Source organism: Leptonychotes weddellii, chromosome 16, assembly GCF_054177405.1.
Source record: "Leptonychotes weddellii isolate Sample4059 chromosome 16, ASM5417740v2, whole genome shotgun sequence".
NCBI lineage: Eukaryota > Metazoa > Chordata > Mammalia > Carnivora > Phocidae > Leptonychotes > Leptonychotes weddellii.
This window is the reverse complement of record NC_138384.1, coordinates 14,833,983-14,860,753: the sequence shown is the minus strand read 5'-3', so window position 1 is coordinate 14,860,753 and position 26,771 is coordinate 14,833,983. Positions and strand designations below refer to the sequence as shown.

Here is a 26,771-nt window from a genome sequence, read left to right as displayed (position 1 = left end):
AATGCAACAGATTTCTGTATGTTGATTTTGTATCCTGTGACTTTGCTGAATTTGTGTTTCAGTTCTAGCAATTTTTTGGTGGAGTCTTTTGGATTTTCTATATAGAGTGTCCTGTCATCTGCGAATAGTGAAAGTTTGACTTCTTCCTTGCTGATTTGCATGCCTTTTATTTCTTTTTGTTGTCTGGTTGCTGAAGCCAGGACTTCCAGTACTATGTTAAATAGCAATGGTGAATAGGGAGATCAGATAGGCTTCTTTAAGAATGTGACATTGTGGAGAAGACTTGAAGGTGATAAGGTATGAGTCCTGGTGGCAACCACTCAGGCAGAAGGAACAGGCAGTGCAAAGGAACAGGTAGGGACATTCTGTGCAAGGAGGTAGTATGGCTAGAGGGGAGTGGGATTAGGTCAGGAAGGTAGCTTGGCTTAGATCATGGAGAATCTTACAGGCATTATTGCTTTTACTGAATGAATGAAGCCACCATTTCAGGGTTTTGAGCAGTGCCAGTGCTTAACTTATAGTTTAATAAAATGTTTTGGCTGCCACATTTGAATGGACTTGGAGAATGGACGCCATATTGAGCAAAAGAAGTGCACCACTGAGAGAATGCATACAGTATGTGTTTATTTATATAAATACCCAAACTAACCAAACTAAATAATATCTTGTTTGGGTAGAAATACACAAGTGGTAAAACTATAAAGAAAACAAGGGGAGAAGCAAATCAAGAGTTAGGAAGGAGGTTACTTTCAGGGAAGAGCAGGTGATATGATGTGTGGGGGGCACACAGGAGCTCTGAGTGGCCATGTTCTGTTTCTTTACCTGAGTGGGATTTTTACTGGCTGTCACTTAATTAATACTTTTACTTTAAGCATATGTTCTAGACATATATTTCATACACCATAATAAAAATGAAAAGAGAAAAGGAAAAACCTTTCTCTTAGTAATAGCCTCAACTGTTTCACTGTTTTACACAAGTTGTTTTTCTAGATTAAGAAAAAATGATGGACTCTGAAAAACAAACTGAGGGTTCTAGAGGGGAGGGGGATGGGAGGATGGGTTAGCCTGGTGATGGGTATTAAAGAGGGCACGTTCTGCATGGAACACTGGGTGTTATACGCAAACAATGAATCATGGAACACTACATCAGAAACTAAGGATGTAATGTATGGTGATTAACATAATAAAAAAAAACTTTAGCAAACTAGGGATAGAAATAAACTTCCTTGTAACAAAGAAAAGAAAAAAGAAAAAAATTCAAGCTGTGCTTAAGTATCTGAGAAATTAAAGAGAAAGAAAATTATTGTATTTGGGTGTGAGTTGTCCCTGATAGGTGTACCTCAACTTTTGGCTCTTAAAATTATACAATAAAATGGAGAATTGGAAGTCCTCCAGTATATTATTAGGCCCCAAAAATCTCCAATATAGATAAACATGCTTATCAGTCAGGAAGTATTTTTCAACATCTGCTACATGTACAAGGACGTTTGGGAGTCCAGTGGAATATTTAATCTAGTTAACAAGAAGAGATCAATATACCAAACAATTAATTACCTAAGACGTCGTATTAATTGCTAAGTTGTGTGGCACTAGGTAAAAAGTGCTGACAGTAACATCTGTGAATTCCAGATGTAGTGCACAAAGTCCACATCTTTATTTTAGAATCAATAGTAACCTGAGTATAGAATTTCGTAGTCAGTTTTTATTACCACATTAACAGAATATATTATACAGTTTGTTGTGCATTTAAATGAATACCTAGTATCTTTTTTTTCTTTTTCTTTAAGTAGGCCCAATGGCCAGTACAGAGCCCAGAATGCGGCTTGAACTCACAACCCTGAGACCAAGACCTGAGCCAAGATCAAGAGTCGGATGCTTAACTGACTGAGCCATGGAGGCGCCACTGAATACCTGGTATCTTTGATATTTAATAATTTCACAAACACTTAAGCCAACACATTCAGCTTTCCCTTTATGATTCTTCATCTGCCCAGAATATTCCCTTACCATATTATATAGGTACAAAACAGCCTTTGAAAAGTGGACCATTCTTTCGGCTTTGGCATTTCACATAGTCTTTGGTGTGAATGAGATTAAGTATTTTAGCTTGAAACACTCCCTGCTGGGCTGTACACAGTATAAGTAATCAGGAAATAACGAATACTACAACTTCAGAAGTTTTAAATTTCTTGTTAATTATTTCAATAAGAACGTAAAAACTGGTAATTGGTAATTTTCTTCATTAAGCAAATTAAAGGAAGTATTTAAAGTCACTTTTGGGGAAACTGTTTAGTAGTGCTTTGCTAGGTTTTGAGATTTTTGTGAAATACATTAACATACTCTCTTTAAAATACAGTAATAAAGTTAATATATTTGCTGATTCATGCACATATATCATTTAGTGTTGATAATTTTCGTTTGGAGCTCTGGAAAGGAAAATTGTTTTAAACTTTCATAGCAAATGCACTCTCATTTTAGATGTCTACAGCCGGCAAGATCTAAGAACAAAATTGGCTGAGTTTACTGCCTGATACCAGCTCCACTTTACATAAATACATACAGAGAAACAAAAAGTTTTGTCTTTGTGCTATGCTTTGATGTATGGCTCTATAGCCCAAAATAAATGGTGTATTTCAGTGAACTATTGAAAAGTCTGACTTTATTATAATTGTGACTCAGTTCTCTGTTATGTATGGAGTCTTGAAATATTTTATCCTTGGAACCATTTGCATATGCTTGCAAACAGGTTAGTAGTCCCATAGGCTTTTTTTTGCTAAATTGTAACCATTGTCCCTTCCCAATTCTGGTCACCCCATCCTCCAAAGCTGTATTAATGTTGAGAATTATCCAGGAGGTAAAGTGAAAATGAGGAAAGTATGGCCTCAGAGGTATGTGTTTATCTTTTGCTTTATTTTATTAGACATTGTTTTGGCCTTAAGCAAAAAGAGGAAATTTGTTTTTGTGATTCACTTGCTTATATAAAGGAAAAAGAACCTCTTGCCTTTTTTATTTTTGAAAGAAAGACATCTTTAATAATTCTCTTTTAGGATTTCTTCAAGGTATGACATATACTCTAGATTAAAGGCATTTGTATAGTCAGCAGGAATCTAGCCTCTGTTCATATTAATGCATCTAAGAGTCGATTCTCTGCCAATACTATTCCTAGGGATGAAATTAACAACAAGTTGCAACTGCTCACGAATGTCAGAATAACTGGCCATCTGAGTGTCAGGAGTTGGTTGGAGCCATGTCTCTTTGGGGATTTTAAATATTCCAAAGGGTTTATGGAAACTTGAATCAGTCTAAATTTGACTCCCGCCTACCCACCCCCCCACCATTGTTCTTATTGGGAAATTTAAACTACAAATTCTTTTCTGTGTTTAAGTAGGTATTCCTTGGAGTGTACCAAAGTGAGTAGCAATTATGTTGGAAGTAGGTGTGTGGGAATATAGTTTAGGAAGACTGCAGTATGCCCCAAGGTAATGATAAATTAGATAGATTGAAATTCATTTAGAATGGAGGGTTCTATGGCACCCTTCCAAAGGTTGCTTCTGATTTTCAGCTCTTTGAGGTATTTGATAGGGAGGTGCTATTAAAATTTACTTACTAAATAAGCACTTTCAATTCTATTATGGTTCCTGAATGTTTGATTCATATTAATCAGGCCTGGTTAATATTTTTTCCCTTGTATAGGCTGAGAATTCCTTAATGATCTCCTTGCGGGTAAGGATAGTGTCACTTTCATTATGTGTCCCTAGGGTACTCAGTGATGTTTGCAGAATGTCAGGTCAAGTGAGAATGCCCATTTGGCTTAAGATTAACACTTGCTTTCCCATTTTAATGTAACTACTACTAAAATAATTGTCCCCTTCTTCTTCCTTGTCTCAAAAAAAAAGTGCATTGAGGATTTGTGTTAAATTTTCACAAATAATACTACCCATGCTGTTGGCTAGGTTGTATTTAATAATCTCAACTGGGAAGAGTTTCATGCTGGAAGCAATGGAGTTCTATGCTAGGCATTTCCCTGTTTGTTTTCAGACCCATTCTGTGCTCTTACCCTTCACTTCTCTGTATTATGGGGCCAACACCTGCAGATTGTTTCTCAGGTTCTCTTATTAACTGGTTTCCAGGTAGGTTTGTCCAGTGTGAAAAGACTGGTGGGTAGGAGGAAGGAGAAGCCAGAACATGTCTTCCTGTCACCTTTTGCTTCAGGATGAGTGACTAGCAGTGGCTGTGTCTCCCCCTCATTCCAGCTCCCACCTCATAGCCCCTTCCACACTGGCCCCAGGTTTTGTGGGGGTCCTGGCTCCTGAGATTTGGCAAAGCACCTTTTCCTTTTATCCCTCTTACCCAAGTGGTGATAGTGCCTCCTTTTCTCTCTTTTGTTCTTTTTTTCTTCTTTCCTTTCCCCTTTTTTTTCTTTTTTTCTTTATTCTAATTGAAGTATAATGCAGATATCATAAAATTAACTCTTTTAAAGTGTACAGTTCATTTGGTTTTAGTATATTCACAAACTTGTGCAGCCATCACCACTGTCTAATTCTAGAACGTTTTCATCACCCCAGGAAGAAACTCTGTACCCATTAGTGCTCACTCCCCATTTTCCTGTCATCACAGCCTCTGGCAACTACTGATCTACTCTCTGTCTCTCTGGATCTACCAATTTTGCACGCTTCACACAAATGGAATTCTACATCATATGGCCTTTTGTGACTGGCTTCTTTCACATAGCATAATGTCTTCAAGTTTCATCCATGTTGTAGCATATATCACTAGTTGATTTTTATGACGGAGTTGTCTATTGTATGGACATACCACATTTTGTTTATTAAGAACATTTGGATGGTTTCCATTTTTTGGCTATTATATAAATAATGCTGCTATGAACATTTATGTACCCGTTTTTGTGTGAACCTATATTTTCAATTCTTGGATTGCAGTTCTCAGTTCTCTTGAGCAAAACAAGATTTACCTAACAGTAGAATGACTGGGTCATATGGTAACTCTCTGTTGAACCTTTTGAAGAACTGGACAGTGACTTCTTTCTGTTGCAACTCTTTGCCTTATCTCATTGTCTTCTTCTCTTTGGGCTTTTGGCTTTTCCAGCTCCTTTAGAACTAGTTCCCTGTGTAAAATATCCTTTATTGAAACACCTGGCATGAACTCTATTTCCTTGACTGAATCCTGACTGTGATGGTTTTCTTTATATTATACATGGAAGTCAAAGCTATATTTCTTCCTATTTCTTCTCTTTTCGTAAAAAATAAAGAAACCACAAAGTTATTAGCATTGTCAGGGAACAGAGTGTCTGTCTGGTTAATTAGATTCTGCAACTTAAGTAATTTGATGCCATCTCTAACCTGGTGACAGTTCTTTTGAACCTGTTTTATTTCCCCAACAGTCCCCATCTCTGTGTATAAGTAGTTTATTTGGAAAGGGATTCCAAGATGGTCTAGGAGAGGAAGAGGAAAGTGAGACAAGGAAGGGAAGAAGCCAATGCAAGGTGGATTGATAAGTAGGTGACTCTTGAGAGCAGTTGGGGTGCAGTCCTGCTAAGGACCTTTGAGAAATTGTACAGAGCACATCCTAGAGTTGTTCCACCTGAGAGGCATGGAGGCTGGGGTATCTCTTCACTGTATTTAATTTGTCATTGAGGGCTGCTCCTCAGAGAATTAATTCCCCAAGCCCTTTAGGTGTGGTACTATGACCAGAGAAAGCCCAGGCAGTGACCCAGGTACTTGTAGTAAGAGGAGCTGTGTGAGTGTGTGTGTGTGTGTGTGTGTGTGTGCTCGCGCATGCCGTGTGCGCGCTTGAGCTTCCATATGATGAAGTTTTAGAATATAAGTGAGGTCCAGAGCCGACAGCCAAGAAAGATTTCTTAAGATGTCTCTGGTGCAAAAAGGTGATTTTATTAAAGCACGGGGACAGGACACGTGGGCAGAAAGAGCTGCCCTGGGTTTGTGAGGTGTGGTTGATTATATACTTGGAAGCTGGGGAGGTGAGGACAAAGGGGGTGTTCAGAAGGACTGTCATATGCTAAAGACTCTCAGGATACTAGAGGCTTGGTTATTGTCAAGCCAAGGCTGTTTTCCCCTCTAAAGAGGCACTAACATGAAGACAGTTGGGAATTTCCTGGAGGGATATTACATTCCTCCTATCACACAGACTTGTCAGTGGGCTTTAGATTTAGAAGAAATTCAGTTTAATTTACATTTCCTTCCGGAAGCTATTGCTAAGGCTTTTGTAAGTAAACTGAGGGAGACTCCTGTCCTGCAAGACTGTGATCTCTATCAGTTAACCTTTCTTTTTCCTTTAGGGCAGCCCAGAGTGCCTGAGGAATGTCACACGTACCACATGGGGGTGGTGGTGTAGGGTGCCAGCTTCTGCGTTGTCCTCAGCTAGCCGCCTTCTCCCTCATCACATATGCATGTTGGCAGGGGCTGGGGGAGAGGATCTGTAAACTCCTTGAAGGTAGAGACCTTGCATTCTTATGTTTAAATTTTACTTGTGAATAATAATTAGTTGATTTTATGCATTCATGAAAGAAACTGCCAAGAGAAGGAAGCTTCCTGAATCTTAGGTGGGAACTGTCACCTATGTTTACATTAGAACTCTACTTTCAGGTATTGGTTCATGTCATGTTTAGAAAGAATCACAGATCTTCAGTTTGTACCCAGACCATCACCTGCATGGTCAGCACACCTTGAAAGAAGCCCCATAGAAATACAAAGTGAAGGGGCGCCTGGGTGGCTCAGTTGGTTAAGCGGTTGCCTTCAGTTCCTGTCATGGTCCCGGGGTTCTGGGATTGAGCCCCACGTCCGGCTCCCTGCTCAGCAGAGAGCCTGCTTCTCCCTGTCCCTCTGCCTGCCACTCTGCCTACTTGTGCTCTCTCTCTGTCTCTGTCAAATAAATAAAAATAAAATCTTAACAAAAAAAGCAATACAAAGTGATAATTTCCTTGATGCCTTTAGCTGCCTAGAAGGGAAAATAAAACCTGGAAGGGAAATTAAAATCTTACCCCCAAAGTTTTCAGAGACACAAAGCTGAATGCTTCAGAAGTTCAAGAGCAAAGACAGGTATTAAAGAAGAAAAGATTGATTAAAAACCAGCAAGCTGTAGGAGTTTCTTAAAACAATGGACCAATAGACAGGACATGTTTAAATAAAAAAGCAGTGATAAAAATGGAAATGAGTAGTTTCCTGTGGATCTCTTAGCCTGCAGAATAAATTTAGATGCAATCAGTTCTCTTCCCTCGGATTAAAGCTGTGTTTTCATTAGGTTGAAAGCAAAGTGATAGGAAGGTGGAGTGTGTTAAGAGTTACTGAGAAATGACATGTAAATGGGTTAAAACCACTTGGCATTTGGGAAGCTTCTCTCTCATTTTTTGATTTTAGCCCAAGGCTCCCTCGGGTCAGGACTGGCCAGATCTAAACCATTTTAAAGACTTTTCGGTTATCCCTGCCTCTCCAAACAGGCCTTGGCAATCACCGCTATATAAGTTAATTACAGAAACTTCATGATTCCTGCCTTGATCCCTACATTCTGGAGCAGGAAATGGTATTTATTCATATCCGGCATAGTTCATCTCCCCATTCGGAAAGTGACAGCAATGTATACTTTGCATGTAGCATCCTGCACCTTCTATTTAATACCTTCAACTCCTTTCCCCATAATCTCACCTCCTTTTTTCATGGGCAGTGTAAACTTCAGCCAATCTCATCACCTCTTGGAACCCAACTCTCCTCAGCTGTCGAGTGCAGATAATAGCAGTAGCTCCTTTGGAATTGTTGGGAGAGCGAAATGAGAACACTTGAGTGCTGAAAGCTTCCTGCAGTGGCTAGACCCAGTAGTGCTGAACAAGTTCTAACAGTTGGGATTACACTGAGGCTTTCATTACACTGAGGCTTTCAGCTCCATTCATCCGTTCAACAATACTGAAAGTCTCATCTGAAGAACCTGGTTTTGAACCCACCTAAAGAACCCATCTCAAGAATTTACCACCAGTATTTTGAACGTTCTGAAGAGACATTTGAAAGACTTGCTAAAAAGTCCTCTTAGGAGTTTTCTCAAATTGTGAGGCAGGGGTGAATGTATGGAGACTCGTTCTTCCATTATTTCTCTGGTATTACCAAGTAAATATGTATATTTAAAATAACAGCTGAAGTGGGATAGGTTCTGGTGCTGTGGGCAAAAGATTGTTGAGCAGAAGTGATTATTAGCATTTTGGGGAGGAACTGATTCTCAGTATGCAACTATATCAGTGAATGGGGTTAAGTTTCTTTGGCTCTTTACAATTATGTACATATTAAATCAGGATTTTCTGTGGCCTTGAAGGGAGAATTGTCCTGTTGGTGTAGAACTTCATCTTTTTAAACCCAGTGAAGATGAGCTAAATCTCCTTTATTATAAGTAGTCATCAGAGAGTTCCTTTCTCATCACTGAGGGACCTATATTCAGGTTTTTATAAACCAATCAGTTTTGTTTTGTTTTATTGTTAAGATTTTTCATTAAATATTTTTATGGAGGGGCACCTGGGTGGCTCAGTTGGTTGAGCGACTGCCTTCTGCTCAGGTCATGATCCTGGAGTCCCGGGATCGAGTCCTGCATCAGGCTCCCTGCTCAGGGAGTCTGCTTCTCCCTCTGACCCTCCCCCCTCTCATGCTCTCTCTCTCTCTCTCATTCTCTCTCAACCAACTGAGGCACCCAGGTGCCCACATAATAAAATTTAAAATAAAAAGTAGTAAAATAGAAGAGTGGGTGGTTCACAGGTATGACAAAAATTGTGAATAGTGGTATATAACAACTGAAGTTTGGGAACATGGCCCTTACTGCGTCCAAACTCCTCAGCACAGCTTCTGTACTGAGTTGAATGATGTGCCCCACACTACCTGGAACTTCAGAATGTGAGAGAAATAGAGTCTTTGCAGGTGTAATTATTTAAGATGAAGTCATATTGAATTAGCATGGGCCCTAAATCCAATGACTGGTGTTTTTATCAGAAAGCCATGTGATAATAGAGGCAGAAACTAGAGTTGCCGCTGCAAGTCAAGGAATGCTGGGATTGCCAGCAACCACCTGAAGCTAGTAGAGAGACAAAAGGGATTTTTCCCTCTGAACCTACAAAAGAAAAAAAACCTCGTTGATACTTTGATTTCTGACTGCTGCCCACTATCTACTGAATTGTGTGTAGCCTCTGCTACTTGCCTCAGAATCTTTCCTCCTCACTCTCCCTCTTCATCTGTGCACACTCAGCCATTCACTTGTCTCACACTGTTGTATTTTCTCTTCCCACAATGTGTTGTATAGTTTGTTATTCAGTGTCTGCATCTCAATTCATTCATGAACTTCCTGGGGGTTGGCCTATTTTTATGTTCCTGTACCTTGGGATGTGATGGGCACATAATTGATTTACATTAAATATTTGTTTAATTAATGAAAATTTCTCTTTTTGCTTCTGTCTTTTAAAATCATTTTTAAAGCCTGTTTTCATTCTCTTTAGAAATGTGTGTAAAAATGAATGTTACTTTGGCTGTCAAAACAGGTCATGGTGAGTTCAAAAGTTAAGTCTTCTTGCCCTTGCTGTTAAGAACTATTTAAAATTTGTTTAATTTAGAACTTATTTTATGAAGATAAATGGCAGAATAAAAGGAATAAACGAGTAAATAACTGTCTTGGAATTCTGGAGAGTGAAAGCTTCGGTGACTTCATTGAAGGCCATTAAGAGTAAGGTCACTGTCAGCGAATCAGAGAAATATTTCCATCTAATTAATTGAGGTGAGTTCATAGTATTAAAGACCTGAAAAGCTTTTATGCCCAGATTTATTTTTCATGCCATCTGCCACAGTGTGTGGGAAGTAGGTTAGGGAGAAACTTGTGGGAAGAGGTAGAGAACTTTTTTTAATTCTGTAATCAGTTGAGGATGATAATAAGATAACTAAGTCATTGACAGACCTGGAAAAGGTTGTCCTTTAGGGAAAGAAATAGAATTACAAAGGGGGAAGGCCAAGTGTTTCAAGGATTCTGTGTCTATTGAATTCTTGTGTGTTTTTAGAACTATTTTCTGACATGACATCATTGACCAATAGTTAGGGTAATCTGTTCTTCACAAAAGGGGGAAATACCCTGACTCCATCAGGTTCTTAAAGCATTAATCAAATCCCAATGAGGTTATGAATTTGAAAAGGCTGATTGTAGTTGTGTTTTTAAATATCAGTTCTTTGTAGGCAAAGAAAAAATATTAGCAAAGGGGCTTTTGGTAATAAATTAAAGTTGCCTGAAAGTGAGGTGTAAGTTGCAAGTTGTTCATGTCTGGTCTTTGCCAGAGAAAGCTTTTTTACAAATGTTCTTTTAAAAAAAAAACAAACATTTTATTTATTTATTTGACAGAGAGAGACAAAGCGAGAGAGGGAGCACAGCAGGGGGAGTGGGAGAGGGAGAAGCAGGCTTCCCGCGGAGCAGGGAGCCCAATGCAGGACTTGATCCCAGGACCCTGGGATCACGACCTGAGCCCAAGGCAGATGCTTAATGACTGAGCCACCCAGGTGCCCCATACAAATGTTCTTTTTTCTGTAGGTAAGGAAGAATCACCTCTCTACCAGAGGTGTTCTTGCTGCTTTTACTGTCTAGGTCTCTTTTTGTGGCCCCTGCTCAGTGAATTTGCAGTTGCCTCGCACAGAGACCCTGAAAATGAAGCTCTCTCTTCTACTTTGGGGGGTATTGCTCATCTCTGACATTCTCTGAAACTCCTAATAGAGACACCCTGATGAAAATGTGTTAAGAGAGGACAATTTGATGAGCAGCTCAGACAGTCAGAGGCTACAGATAAATACAGTTGATAGCAGTTTTAGACACGGTTTCAGTTATCTATTGCCTAAACTTTAAAAAAATATATTTTTCCTTATGTGTCTGTGGGTCGACTGGGCTTCTACCTCATATGATGTCAACAACTGAGATTACTCAGTTGGTTTCATTCAGTTGGCATCTTGGCTGAGGTGGAAGTTCCAAGAAAGCTTCACTCAAATGTCTCATGCTTTGCTGCTTCTCCACATATTCTTTTCATGTGGCTGGCTTGGGCCTCCTTATGGCACAGTGATCTCAGATTAGTCAGAATTCTTACACTGCAGCTCGCTTCAAGGGGGACAGCAGCAGCCTGCCATAGTGTCACTTCTGCCTGAGTTACAACCCAAATTCAAGGAAAGGGAAGTAGACTCCATTTTTTGATGGGGAGGGTGGCTTGTTCATACAAGGGAGGGAAATAATTGGTGGCAGCTATCTTGGGCGAATACCTGCCATAGCCTCATTATTCACTTTAAGTTAGCACTCTGAATTTTGTAAATCAGATTCTTTCATGTATCTTCAGCTCTCTTGATAAGAACTGAATCTTCCGTTTGATTGAATCTTCCGTTTACTTGCCAGTTCCAACCAGTATCTTCTGGTCCTTTGGGAAATGTGGTCCTAGTTATTTTTAGTAATTGGTACTGTTGAGTTAGGCCTTACTTAAACTCAGCACTGAGTTTAGTTCTTTATGTATATGAACAACTCCTTAAAGCAGCCCTGTGAGGAAGGTATTATCTATTATCTCTGTTTTCTTGAGTCTAAAAAAATGAGGCTTTGAGCAAGTAAGAAACTTGCCCAAGTTTTCAGAGCTTATAATGTAGTAGAGCCAGCTTTGAAAACATAGAGGTTTCCCGATTTCAAAGTTGGTGCTTTTGTACTGAAATATGATAGTTCTTTTTTAGGTCCATTATGAAATTTCTCTTTAAAACTGCTGTCAAATCCATCTGCACTAGACTTGTTGACTTCCCTGAATCCTGCTCACAGAATTTCCTTGAAATGGATGCTCCTGTTCTCGGCATTCAGACTAGGACAAAGGTCTATGAGATCATTCCATTAACAGATCCTCCCCTCAACCTTTCTGATTGATGGCTTCTCTAACAGCAGAAATATTTTTTGGGACTTTGGCAGTTCCTCCATACCACCCCTCGAAATCTCTTTTTTCATGTTCATATACTACTCACCTGAGTGACTTGGAAGACATTTTTACATCCCCAGGTCTTACTATTTTCTTGTCTAATATTAGCATATCTTAATTACATTTTCATTGCTGAAGTCTTAGACTGTAGCTGTCCAGACGGCAGAGAATTTTTTAGTAGGTTAAACAAATACGAGACTGGCTTTTACTATTTTGAGTGTTAGATTCTTGTCATGTTCTCTTGTGAACTCTACAGTCTGTTAAATTTCCTACTACATTCCTTTAGGCCATTAGTACTTTCTGAGCCTTTCTGTATTTCACTTTGATGTTAATATTTTATCTTTCTGGTCATGTATTTACTGTTCGCCATCATTAAAAATAGTTAAATTGTTCAGTCTCAGGCATGGATTTTTATTATAACTCTTGAATTCCCTGACACCTGTTTTTGTGGTAAAAATGACAAAAATATCCAGAAATTGTTCAGATTTGGGTGTTGGTTTAAATACAGTAATTTTATTGTAATTTTTCTGTTATTTTTCAGAGAGGACACAGAGGTAGAACTAGAAATGACCATAAAAAATTGACTTCCACCTTTTTGAACCGTGAATACAAGAGTTGGGGGGAGTCATGATGTCACCAACTTCTTTTTTTTTTTTTTTAAAGATCTTATTTATTTATTTGAGAGAGAATGAGAGAGAGCACATGAGAGGGGGGAGGGTCAGAGGGAGAAGCAGACTCCCTGCCGTGCAGGGAGCCCGATGTGGGACTCGATCCAGGGACTCCAGGATCATGACCTGAGCCGAAGGCAGTCGCTTAACCAACTGAGCCACCCAGGCGCCCCAGATGTCACCAACTTCTAATTTTAATGCCAATGTGAAGATTTTCATCCAAGGTTGAAATTGGTACTACATCTAAGACCTAAAGTACTAGATGAACTTCCTAAATGTAACCCTAGTTACCTGCATTGTCTTAGGAGAAGTTTTTTATTCTAAGAAATACAGTGTAGAAATAAAGCCATAAATTTTGATATGTTGTGTTTTCATTTTTAATTCAAAATACTTTGTAATATCTGTTTCATTTCTTCCTTTACCCATGGATTACACCATGGAGGTATATTATTTAGTTTCTAAGTATTTGGATATTTTTCCAGAGATTTTTCTGCTACTGATTTCTAATTTAATTTCAGTGTGATTAGAGGATATACTTTGTGTGACTTGAATACTTTTTAACTTTTTTTGAGACTTCTTTTTGGCCCCCAGTATAGTCTATCTTATCTAAAGTATAGGCATGTGAAATGAACGTATATTTTGCTATCTCTGGGTGGAGTAGTATATGAATGCTAATTAAATCAAGTTGGTTAGTAGTTTTTCATATCTTCTATGTCTTCACTGATTTTCTACTTGTTCTATCAATTGAGATGGGTGGAAATCTTAGAGTATAATCATGGATTTGTCTAATACTCTTTGCATTTCTATGCTTCATGTATTTTGAAGCTCTATTATTAGGTGCATAAATATTTATGACTTTTATGTCCTCTTGATGAAGCAACTCCTTTATCATGATATGACTTTTTAAAGATTTTATTTATTTATTTTAGGGAGAGAGAGAGAGAGAGTTGAAGGAGGGGGAGAAGTGGAGAGAGAGGCTGAGTGCAGAGCCAGATGTGGGGCTCAATCTCACGACCCTGAGATCATGACCTGAGCTGAAATCAAGAGTTGGCCGCTTAATGGACTGAGCCACCCAGGTGCCCTGATGTGACTTTTCTTTTATCCCTGACAATCTTTGTTCTGAAATCTACTTTGTCTCATATTAACCTAGCCACTTCTACTTTTTTCTCAGTTTTTACACAGAATATCATTTTCATCCTTTTTACTTTTTAAAGAAAAAGTTGCAGCAGCATAGAGTTTGGTGTTGCTTCTTTTTTCTCCTAATCTGATAATCTCTAGCTTTTAATTGGGGTTTTTAGACCATTTACATTTAATGTGGTTGCTGATATGATTTTATTGGAATCTGCCATCTTATTTGTTTTCTATATGTTCCTTCTGTTTTGTGTCTCCTTTATCCTCTTTTTCTGCTTTCTTTTAGTTTATTATTTTTATGATTCTATTTGTTGTCTTACAAAACTGTTTTTTTATTAGTTGCTTTAGGGGGTATATTTTACAGTTTTAACATATCACAGTCAACCTTCAGGTGATACTGTACAGTATAAGAACCTTACAATAGTATATACTTTCATTTCTTTTTCTTCTGGCCTTTAAGTTGTTGTCAACATATTTCATTTTTATGTATGTTCACATCCCTACAGTGCATTGCTCTTATTTTTATTTCAAACAGTTGATAATCTTTTAAAGAGATTTAAATTAAAAAGCAAGTCTTTATATTTGTAATTTCTCTTTCCAATGCTCTCCCTTTGTGTACATCGAGGTTTTCCATCTGGTATCATTTCGTTGGATCACTTCCATTTTTTTGCTATTACAAATAATGCTATAATGAATCATCTTGGCTGTTTGGGGCACTTACTTTATTTCTTGTATTTCAGGTCTACTAGTGATTGATTCTTTCAGTTTTTGTATGTCCAAAGAAGGTCTTTATTTCACCTTCATTTTTTAAATCTATTTTCCCTTTTTCTGGTCTCCCAGTTAGTATTTTAAAGATCTTGGTAGGCTATATTGTAGCTTATGTTGTCTTTAATTAGAAATCTGCTGTTCTATTTATCTTTATTCTGCTGCACATAACATGTCTCTATTTTCCCCCTGTGGTTGTTTTTCATATTTTTTCTTTATCACTGACTTTAAGCTTTTTGATTATGATGTGCCTTAGTTTTCTTCATGTTTTTTGTGCTTGGGGTTCATGGAGATTCTTGGATTTTTTGTCCCTATGAGTTTGTTTGGGTAGATGTGGGGATGAGGGAGGGCCTTGCATCTAAAAGAAGGTGCTGGGGCTTTTGGCAGTGAAGCTTAGTCTGTGCTGTCAATTCAAGATCCATGGGGGCAGCATGAACTTGATCCTGGAGTTGTGGAACTGCTTGACCACTGACTGGCCATGATCTTTTCCATGTTTATGATCTGGATTGGATGGGCCTGGGTGCTGTACTGGGCCCCCATGTCATGATAGCCCTGGGTGACAGTGCTCACAGTGGTCAGGTCCCTGTATACCAAGTATATATGGATGCCACTGTAGGAGTTGTAGCACAGTTAGCTGCCAAAGTTCTTTACCTGCAGCGGAGATTTCTTAAATACCTGCCCAGGGTAGACCATTTTTTCTGAAAACTTCTTCAGCTGAGACAGAAAGTACCAGAAGCAGGACTTGGCAATGACATGATTAGGTATAAAGATTGGCATGTGGTAAAGTGGAGTGAGTAGTATTTGGGAGTGAGTAGGAAGTACTCCATCATCTTATATTCTTGCAGTATGCCTGAGGCCTTTATGGTGCTCTCTCTCTGCTTGCTGCCACCCACAAAAACAGCTTATGGTTTTCAACAAACTTGGACAGTTTTCAGCCATTATTTCTTCAAATATATATTGCCCTCCCATTCTTTCAGAATACATTATATTTGGCCATATGAGTTTGCCCCATGGTTCACTGATGCTTTGTTAGTTCTTTTTTCCTGTCTTTATTTCTGTCTGTGTTTCATTTTGGATAGCTCCTGTTGCTGTCTTGTAGTTTACTAATCTTTGTTTCTGCTTTGTCTAGTCTCGTGTTAATTCCATACAGTATATTTTTCACCTCACACATTGTAGTTTTCATCTTTAGATGTTCATTTGTCTTTTTATTTATTATTTATTTATTTTTAGAAAAGATTTATTATTTTAGAGATAAAGAGTATGCATGTGGGGGGAGGGGCAAAGGGAGAGGGAGAGAGAGGATCTCAAGCAGACTCCCCACTGAGTGCCGAGCCTGATGTGGGGCTCGGTCTCAGGATGCTGAGATCATGCCCTGAACTGAAATCAAGAGCCAGCTGAGCCAACCCAGGTGCCCCCAATTGTGTCTTTTAAAAACATCTTCCATGTCTCCATTTAGCATGTTTAATCTTTATCATTTTCCCTTTATGATTCTGTCAGTTTTTTTATGTTTTGAAGGCATATTGTTAGGAGCATACAATTAATTAGCACAATTAATATAATGTGTGTGTGCATGTGTGCATACATGCACTGTGTGTGTATATATATGAAGTTATATACATATATAAAATATATATAAATATTTTTCTGTATCTAAATATTTCATGTAAATACTTATATTTAATATATATTTATATTCCTGTATATAAACATATACATATTCTTTTCATATATATAAAATATATAAATCCTATATTTTTATACATAAATCTGATGATTTTTCCATTTAAGTCTTTTTGCTTTATTTTCTACTTTGATACTAAAGTTAATAAAAATCACTAAAATTACTACACCACCAGTTCTCTTCTAGTTAGTACATGCGTAACAAATCTGTTCCTACGTTTTTATTTTCAGTCTTTCAAGGCTCTTATTTTTTTATGTGTATCTCTTGTAAGCACCTTAGAACTGAATTTTATTTTGTTTCTTGCCTTCTCTGAATTAGAAATTTTAATCTATTTACAGAGTTTGCTCCTAATCATCACAAGAAATCAAGGAGTTATATAATAGCTAACATGGGAGGAAGCACAGATGTTTAAGAACACTCTTACAAAGGTCTTGGTCATGGGCCCCAATTTTGATGGTTTTTCTGACTTCCTTTCTCAAGTAGAGGCTGGAATTCCAGCAGCTTCTATGAAATCATCTTTCTTCCTGCATTTGGGCTGAAGATGCTGATAGAGAAAAATGAGCTTACTTTCCTAAAGTGGAAGATTATACTCAAGGTACTCTTCTGGTCTCTTGTCTCACAGAGGAACTGGCTTCTTAAAGCATTTATGCATGGTATTATTTTGTATTCTGCTTGAAAGTTAATTTTAAATAATGTCAATCTTTAAAAAAAACCCCACTTTTTAGTGTTTAGATTTTCTAATTGTCTCCATATTATTTAGTTTATGAAGTTGCTTCTTTTCAGATGGTCATGAGTTTACTTGATCAGTGTTAGGGTGATTTTTTTTTTTATTCTAATGGACCATACACTGTTCAGGGTCATTTATGATGAATACAAGGTAACATGCCTATTACATAAAAATAAAATAATTGTTTTTGTAAAATGAATTGGAAGATGTGGCATAATTAGACAGTGGGCATTTGTATTCTCCTATTATCGCTTTAGAGCTGCAAAAAAATGGAAGTAATTTATTTCATCTTGGTAATGCTCCTTCTTTCTGGTCCAACAATTTATCAGAAATGTTAATCCAGGAAGCAGTAAGTGGGGGTGGGGGGAGAAGAGGAGAGAGGGGATTTAAAATTAGCCTGGAAATATTGCACAACTCATTAAAAATGTAATCATGCGTAAAATGAGATCAATGAAAATTTATCTAAAAGTGCAAGGAAAAGGCATTTTCTAGTATGATACTGGATTTAATAGACTGGATTTTAATTTAGTCAGTTTGCTACAAAAAAATCCCTCCAGGCTAAATAAAACAGTTTTCCCTCCCAGTTATTGTACAGACAGCGAATTTTCAGACCCCTTCCTTCTGATATTCAATCTTATCTCTTGCTGGATATGGGTTTCAGTATATTGCAGAATTTGTTTTCTTTACATTTTCCATTACTGCTTTCATTTGCATGATAAATGATTAGAAGTAGAAACAAGGAAAAAAACCCATGCAGAACATTTCTTTATTAATTTTGTTTAAATTAGAGTATCGTTCTTATTCACTGCCCTATTTAACAACCAGTGTATCTGAGAGTTATTATAATATTTTGTTGTACAGTTAGAGAAATGGGGTACATACTTTTTACTTTATTATGTAACATTTTCCTTTGTTCTTATGTTTGTAGTTTACATTTTGGTTCCTATCTTGCGCTGTTAATGATAATGATGAATTTTGTCTTAAAAGAAACCCTTGTATTTAAGGAGAGCCTGGGATTCAGACTTTAAAATATGTTGACATTGATGAACTTAAGGGTTTGAAGATTTATTCTGCAGATGATATCCTCATGATTCTTAATAAATAGAGTTTGTAAAATTGGACTTTATTTAAGGCTTCTGCCCCTTCCATCTTAGCTGTTTTTCTAGCCTGGTAATTTAGAAATCTGATATGATATCACTAACTAAACACATCAGTGAAAATCATCTAATGCCTTACTTTCCCCCAGATTCTGTATGGTTAAAAAAACAACAACTATATTTATCAATAAAAATTTGCCTAGACAAAATTTGCCTGAACAAAAATTATGTAAGCTAAATAAATGGTGCCTGCAAAATTTGTCTATGAGAAGAATCTTATGTGATCATTTTAGGATAATTTACATAGATAACCTTTCTTTCTCTACTATACAAATTTTTATATAAATACTCTCTTGTTGTAAAAAAAAGTTTAAACAGTTAATTGAGTGTTCCCTTGATCATTCCTCTTATCTACTCTCCTCCCTAATAGTAACACACTGGCCAGCAGCTATATTTCCTGACATTTTTCTCTGTAAAATAGGTATGTATTTGTAGAAATACATTAGTTTTAATTTTTGTGAGATTATTCTAACATAAAAGGTACATTACCATTATAAATTTGTCTGTATATAAAAAATTTTACTTAATATTGCATCTTGAAAAAATTTCTGTTTCTGTACTTACAACTCTATTTATTCTGTTGAACTGTTGCATAATATTCCATACCATGGAGCTAGAAAGATCTGGAAAGAACTAAGTGTCCCTCAGTAGGGGAATGTTAACTATGACAAACTATGGTGCAATAAAAACCTTTGTGCATTATCTCTGTGCACAGTGGAAATGTTTCTTTGGGGAAGATAACAAGAAATAGAGCAAGGCTGATGAGTGCATTTCAGTTTTTCTGAATACTGTCTTACTTGAATCCTACAGGTTTTACAGTGGTCTTGTCATTCATTTTTAAAAAAGATTTTATTTATTTATTTATTTGAGAGAGAGAGAGCGAGAGAGAGTGAGAGGGCATAAGCAAGGGGAGCTGCAGAGGGAGGGGGAGAAGCAGGCCCCATGCTGAGCAGGGAGCCCAACGCAGAGCTCAATCCCAGGACCCTGGGATCATGACCTGGGCCGAAGGCAGACGCTTAACCAGCTGAGCCACCCAGGTGCCGCTCGTCATTCATTTTTAAATAGTTTATAGGTTCTATCTTGATTTTTCCCTTAAACAAGGGGATTTTACAGTTTCTAAGTCCATAGATTTTTTTTTTGGGCTCTTGTTTTGATGATGAATCTAATTTTATTTCATTAGATCCAATCAATGTGATTTCTGCTTTACAGGAGTTGATGAGATTTTTTTCTTCATTACCTAACATGTGATCAATTTTCTTTTGTGAGTGTCCCTGACTTTTTGAGAAGAATGTTCTTTAATGTATTCAATGTTCTATTTTATATCTATTAGATCAAACTTGTTAGATTATTCAAATATTCTGTATTCTTAATTTTTGTTTATCTATTTTTTCTGCTGGTTCTGGATAGCTGTGTTGTTAGACATAACCAAAAGTTCATATCTTCTATTTTCTTGGCAAATACCTCTTTTTGTTTTTTTTAGTGCATTTGGCTAAAATTCTTTTTTTCGGTCTGATACTAAGAATTACTTAGTGTGTCTTTTCTTACTCTTATCTTTACTATTTCTGTGTTGTCTTTTTTTTTTTGAGAATGTCTTTTCATAAGGAAATTATTTCTTTTTTTTATTAACATATAATGTATTATTTGTTTCAGGGATACAGGTCTGTGATTCATCAGTCTTACACAATTCACAGCGCTCAGCATAGCACATACCCTCCCCAATGTCCATCACCCAGCCCCCCATCCCTCCCCACCTCCACTCCAGCAACCCTCAGTTTGTTTCCTGAGATTAAGAGTCTCTTATGGTTTGTCTCCCTCTCTGGTTTCCTCTTGTTTCATTTTTCCCTCCCCTCCCCTCCCCTATGATCCTCTGCCTTGTTTCTCAAATTCCACGTATCATATGATACTTGTCTTTCTCTGCTTGACTTATTTCACTTAGCATAATACCCTCTAGTTCCATCCATGTCGTTGTTGCAAATGGCAAGGTTTTGTTTTTTTGATGGCTGCATAATATTGCATTATATATATATATCACATCTTCTTTATCCATTCATCTGTTGATGGACATCTAGGCTCTTAACATAGTTTGGCTATTGTGGACATTGCTGCTATAAACATTGGGGTGCACGTGCCCCTTCGGATCACTACATTTGTATCTTTGGGGTAAATACCCAGTAGTGCAATTGCTGGGTCATAGGGTAGCTCTATTTTCAACTTTTTGAAGAACCTCCATACTGTTTTCCAGAGTAGCTGCACCAGCTTGTGTTCCCACCAAAAGTGTAGGAGGATTCCCCTTTCTCCACATCCTTGCCACCATCTGTCGTTTCCTGACTTGTTAATTTTAGCCATTTCTGTGTGTGAGGTGGTATCTCATTGAGGTGTTGATTTGTATTTCTATGATGCTGAGTGATGTTGAGCACTTTTTCATGTGTCTGTTGGCCATTTGGATGTCTTTTTTGCAGAAATGTCTGTTCATGTCTTCTGCCCATTTCTTGATTGGATTCTTTGTTCTTTGGGTATTGAGTTTGATAAGTTCTTTATAGATTTTGGTTACTAGCCCTTTATCTGATATGTCATTTGCAAACATCTTCTCCCATTCTGTCAGTTGTCTTTTGGTTTTGTTGACTGTTTCCTTTGCTGTGCAAAAGCTTTTTATCTTGATGAAGTCCCAATAGTTCATTTTTGCCCTTGCTTCCCTTGCCTTTGGTGATGTGTCTAGGAAGAAGTTGCTGTGGCTGAGGTCGAAGAGGTTTCTGCCTGTGTTCTCCTCAAGGATTTTGATGGATTCCTGTCTCACGTTGAGGTCTTTCATCCATTTTGAGTCTATTTTTGTGTGTGATGTGAGGCAGTGGTCCAGTTTCATTCTTCTGCATGTGGCTGTCCAATTTTCCCAACACCATTTGTTGAAGAGACTGTCCTTTTTTCCACTGGATACTCTTTCCTGCTTTGTCGAAGATTAGCTGACCATAGGATTGAGGGTCCATTTCTGGGCTCTCTGTTCTGTACCATTGATCTATGTGTTTTTTTTTGTGCCAGTACCATACTGTCTTGATGATGACAGCTTTGTAATAGAGCTTGAACTCTGGAATTGTGATGCCACCAGCTTTGCTTTTCTTTTTCAACATTCCTCATTCGGGGTCTTTTCTGGTTCCATACAAATTTAGGATTATTTGTTCCATTTCTTTGAAAAAAGTTGATTGTATTTTGATAGGGGTTGTATTAAATGTATAGATTGCTCTAGGTAGCATAGACATTTTCACAATATTTGTTCTTCCAATCCATGAGCATGGAACCTTTTTCCATTTCTTTGTGTCTTTCTCAATTTCTTTCATGAGTATTCTGTAGTTTTCTGAGTACAGATCCTTTGCCTCTTTGGTTAGATTTGTTCCTAGGTATCTTATGGTTTTGGGTGCAATTATAAATGGGATCAGCTCCTTAATTTCTCTTTCTATTGTCTCATTGTTGGTGTATAGGAATGCAACCGATTTCTGTGCATTGAGTTTATATCCTGCCACTTTACTGAATTCCTGTATGAGTTCTAGAAGTTTTGGGGTGGAGTCTTTTGGGTTTTCCACATAAAGTATCATATCATCTGCAAAGAGTGAGAGTTTGACTTCTTCTATGCCAATTCGGATGCCTTTGATTTCTTTTTGTTGTCTGATTGCTGAGGTGAGGACTTCTCTACTCTGTTGAACAGAGTAGTGGACATCCCTGCCGTGTTCCTGACCTTAGGGGGAAGGCTCTCAGTTTTTCCCCATTGAGAATCATATTTGCTGTGGGTTTTTCATAGATGGCTTTTATGATATTGAGGTATGTCCCCTCTATCCCTATACTCTGAAGAGTTTGATCAAGAAAGATGCTGTACTTTGTCAAATGCTTTTTCTGCATCTATTGAGAGGATCATATGATTCTTGTTCTTTTATTGTGTTGTATCACATTGATTGATTTGTGGATGTTGAACCAACCTTGCAGCCCAGGAATAAATCTGACTTGGTCGTGGTGAATAATCCTTTTAATGTACTGTTGGAGCCTATTGGCTAGTATTATGGTGAGAATTTTTATATCCATGTTCATCAGGGATGTTGGTCTCTAGTTCTTCTTTTTGATGGGGTCGTGGTCTTTGTCTGGTTTTGGGATCAAGGTAATGCTGGCCTCATAAAATGAGTTTGGAAGTTTTCCTTCCGTTTCTATTTTTTGGAACAGTTTCAGAAGAATAGGTATTAATTCTTCTTTAAATGTTTGGTAAAATTTCCCTGGGAAGCCATCTGGCCCTGGGCTCTTGTTTGTTGGGAGATTTTTGATTACTGCTTCAATTTCCTTAGTGGTTATGGGTCTGTTCAGGTTTTCTATTTCTTCCTGGTTCAGTTTTGGTAGTTTATCTAGGAATGCATCCATTTCTTCCAGATTATCTAATTTGCTGGCATATAGTTGCTCATAATATGTTCTTATAATTGTTTGTATTTCTTTGGTGTTGGTTGTGATCTCTCCGCTTTCATTCATGATTTTATTTATTTGGGTCATTTCTCTTTTCTTTTTGATAAGTCTGTCCAGCGGTTTATCAATCTTATTAATTCTTTCAAAGAACCAGCTCCTAGTTTCATTGATCTGTTCTACTGTTCTTTTGGTTTCTATTTCATTGATTTTTGCTCTGATCTCTATTATTTCTCTTCTACTGCTGGGTTTAGGCTTTATTTGCTGTTCTCTCTCCAGCTCCTTTAGGTGTAGGGTTAGGTTGTGTATTTGAGACCTTTCTTGTTTCTTGAGAAAGGCTTATATTGCTATATACTCTCCTCTTAGGACCACCTTTGCTGCAACTCAAAGGTTCTGGAATATTGTGTTTTCATGAATTTTTAAAATTCTTCTTTAATTTCCTAGTTGACCCATTCATTCTTTAGTAGGATGCTCTTTAGCCTCCATGTATTTGCATTATTTCCAACTTTCCTCATATACTACAACTTTTCCAGTATATACTAGATTTAGGGTATATTTTGGTCTGTTAAAAGAAACTGTGTCCCAAAATTTTAAAGAAAGAAAACATATATATATATATAAAAAATTTAAATATAATGAAGAGATAGAATATGACTGTAAAAATGAAAAATTAAAAAAGACTTTAAAGAAGGAATTGATAAGATGTTGGTTGAAAAAGGAAAGAAGAAAAATCCAACTTAAAAAATAGAAAAAGAAAAAATAAAGAAAATTTAAAAAATTAATTTTGAAAGACTAAAGCATCATGGGGAAATAGCCATGAATTCTATGTGCTGTATTCCCGTAGCTCTGGGGTTTTGCCATTCTCATTGATTGGTAAACTTGTCTTGGCAGGATGTTCTTGCTGATCTTCTGGGGGAGGGGCCTATTGCGGTGATTCTCAAATGTCTTTGCCTGAGGCAGAATTGCCCCGCCCTTGCCAGGGGCCAGGATTCACTTCTCCACATGTCCTACCTTACAGAAAGTGGTCTCTTTTCTCTGTGTTATCTTTTTTTTTTTAGATTTGCTTTTTAAATGTAGCATATGGAATTTTTATTGTAATATGAAAGTTTCTATTTTTTTTAAAATTTGTAATTTAATTCCAGTTAGCTAACATACAGTGTTACATTAGGTTCAGGTGTACAATATAATGATTCAACACTTCCATACATCACCCAGTGCTCATTATGGTAAGTGCAGGGCTTAATCTCCATCATCTATCTACCCCATCCTCTTATCTTCCTCCCCTCTGGTAACCATCTGTTTGTTTTCTATAATTAGGAGTCTGTTCCTTGATTTGTCTTTCTCTCTCTCTTAGATTTTTCCCTTTGCTTGTTTGTTTTGTTCCTTAAATTCCACATATGAGTGTAATCATATGGTCTTTGTCTTTCTGTGACTGACTTATTTTGCTCAGCATTATACTTTCCAGCTCCATCCATGTCATTGCAAATGGCAAGATTTTGTTCTTTCTTATGGCTAATATTCCATTGTACATATATACTATATCTTCTTTATACATTCATCAATCGATGGACACTTGGGCTGCTTCTATATCTTGGCTATTGGAAATTAGGCTTTTATAACCATAGGGGTGCATGTATCCCTTTGAATTAGTGTTCTTGTATTCTTTGGGTAAATACCCTGTAGTGGAATTGCTGATTCATGGGTTAGTTCTATCTTTAACTTTTTGAGGAAATTTCATACTGTTTTCCAGGGGGACTGTACCAGTTTGCATTCCTACCAACAGTGCATGAGTCTCCCTCTTCTCTGTATACTTGCTAACACCTGTTGTTTATTGTGTTGTTGATTTTAGCCATTGTGACTGATGTGCAGTGGTATCTCATTATGGTTTTGATTTGCATTTCCCTGATGATAAGTGATGATGAGCATATTTTCCTGTCTTTGTTGGCCATCTGTGTGTCTTCTTTGGAGAAATGTTCATGTCTTCTGGCTATTTTTAATTGGATAATTTGTTTTTTGGGTGTTGTGTAAGTTCTTTATATATTTTGGATACTAACCCTTTGTTGGACATGTCATTTGCAATATTTTCTCCCATTCCATTAATTGCCTTTTTGTTTTGGTTGTTTCCTTCACTGTGCAGAAGCTTTTTATTTTGATATAGTCCCATAGTTTATTTTTGCTTTTGTTTTCCTTGCCTCAGGAGACATATATAGAAACAAGTTTCTACAGCCAATGTCAAAGAAGTTACTGCCTGTGTTCTCTTCAAAATTTCTATTGTTAGTAGATGATTCTTCACCTAATTATACTTACCAATGTGTTTGAACTTACCATATTTATGTTTTCTATTATACTATGCCTTTTTTGTTTGTTTCTTTCCTCCTTTTTGCCTATTTTTGGTTGATTGGATTATTTATTTATTTATTATATTCGAGACAGAGAGATACAGAGAGAGAGAGAGGATGAGCAGGGGGAGAGGCTGAAGCAGGCTCCCTGCTGAGCCAGGATCCCGATTCGGGGCTCGATCCCAGGAACCTGGGATCATGACCTGAGCCAAAGGCAGACACTTAACCATCTGAGCCAGCCAGGTCCCCTGATTGGATTATTTTATTCTATTTTCCCCCACCACTGATGGTTTGTAAATTATACCTCCAATTTATTTTCTTTTATTAACTACATTTGTAATTTTAATATATATACTGATTGTATGTCTTTCCACCATCAGGTAAACTCCCTCTATCCTGTCCCTAAATGAGGTGAAATCTTGATGTATTTTTACTTCCATCTCTTTCCATCTTCTCTGGCACTTCTCAAGTCCTGAGTTCCAAGTTGTGAAAGTTTTTTGTTTAAAATCAACATTTATTTGCATTTAGTTAGTTTTGCTGGTGTCTTTGCTCACCCTTGCTTTATATATCCAGTCTCTCCGTCTCTCTCTCTCTCTTTTTTTTTTTTGAATACATTCTTGAGAAATTCTTGTTAGAGAAAGTTTGTATATGGTAAACTGGAACCTTATATACCTGAGAATGTCTTTATTTTGAAAAATAATTAGACCTGTAGAATTTTAAGTTCAAATCCTTTTCTCTTAGAACATTAGTGATATTGCTCCATCAGAAATTTGAAATCAATTTGATTCTTATTTCCTTTTAGGCCGTATGTCCATGTTTTTTTTTTTTTTTTCTTTAGAATACTTCAGAAACTTTTCTTTTTATTGGTAATATGTTCACCTGATTCACAAAAAAAAATTGTAAAAAGTTGCAGTCAGAATTCTTGCTTCTATCTCTGTTCCCTCCTGTCTCTTGTCCTTTCTATAGATAACAATATCTGTTAGGTTCCTGGTTATCTTTCTTGTATATCTTTATTCAGAGGAAAGCAAAGGCAAATGTGTATTTATGTTTCCCCTTCCTTGTGATAGAAAAAGTACCATACTACATAATTTGCTTTGCATCTTGCTTTTTTTCAAGATCTTGCTATATCAGTAAGTAGAGATAGTCAACAAACTTTCATTCAATGGTGTGGATGTATCCATAGTTTCTTCAACCAATACCCTGTTAATGGACAGTTGGATCACTTCCATTTTTTTGCTATTACAAATAATGCTATAATGAATCATCTTCTGTCTTTGCCATTTTTTTGGTTTCTGAATATGAATTTTATAAATTTAATTTAATTTAAAATTCCATTATACTTAACATATACTGTTATATTATTTCAGGTGTACGATATAGAAGATATGGTGTACACACTCACACACACACACCACACACACACACACACACAGGAATATTATTCAGCCATAGAAAAGAATATAATCTTGTCATTTGCAACAACATGGGTGGAGCTAGAGAGGATAATGCTAAGCAAAATACATATGCCCTTTTATATGTGTACAGATGTATCTGTTATTTTTTTTATTATGTTATGTTAATCACCATACATTACATCACCATACACCATACATTACATCGTTAGTTTTTGATGTAGTGTTCCATGATTCATTGTTTGCATATAACACCCAGTGCTCCATGAAGAACGTGCCCTTTCTAATACCCATCACCAGGCTAACCCATCCCCCACCCCCCTCCCCTCTAGAACCCTCAGTTTGTTTTTCAGAGTCCATAGTCTCTCATGTCATCTCCCCCTCCGATTTCCCCCCCTTCATTTTTTCCTTCCTGCTATCTTCTTTTTTTTTTAAACATATAATGTATTATTTGTTTCAGAGGTACAGGTCTGTGATTCAACAGTCTTACAC

General features: G+C 37.1%; 1 long non-coding RNA gene and 1 pseudogene across 2 annotated transcripts in view; one reads left to right on the top strand and one right to left on the bottom strand.

The window, feature by feature from the left end:
- Nucleotides 1–26,771, top strand: part of LOC115944040 (uncharacterized) — an 892,253-nt gene that overhangs the window by 131,477 nt on the left and 734,005 nt on the right. For both annotated transcript variants that reach the window (XR_014140819.1, XR_014140818.1), the window contains exon 3: nt 1,788–1,914. This is a non-coding gene — a long non-coding RNA (uncharacterized LOC115944040). The remainder of the gene's footprint in view (nt 1–1,787; nt 1,915–26,771) is intronic.
- Nucleotides 14,894–26,771, bottom strand: part of LOC102730585 (large ribosomal subunit protein eL20 pseudogene) — an 18,116-nt pseudogene continuing 6,238 nt past the window's right edge.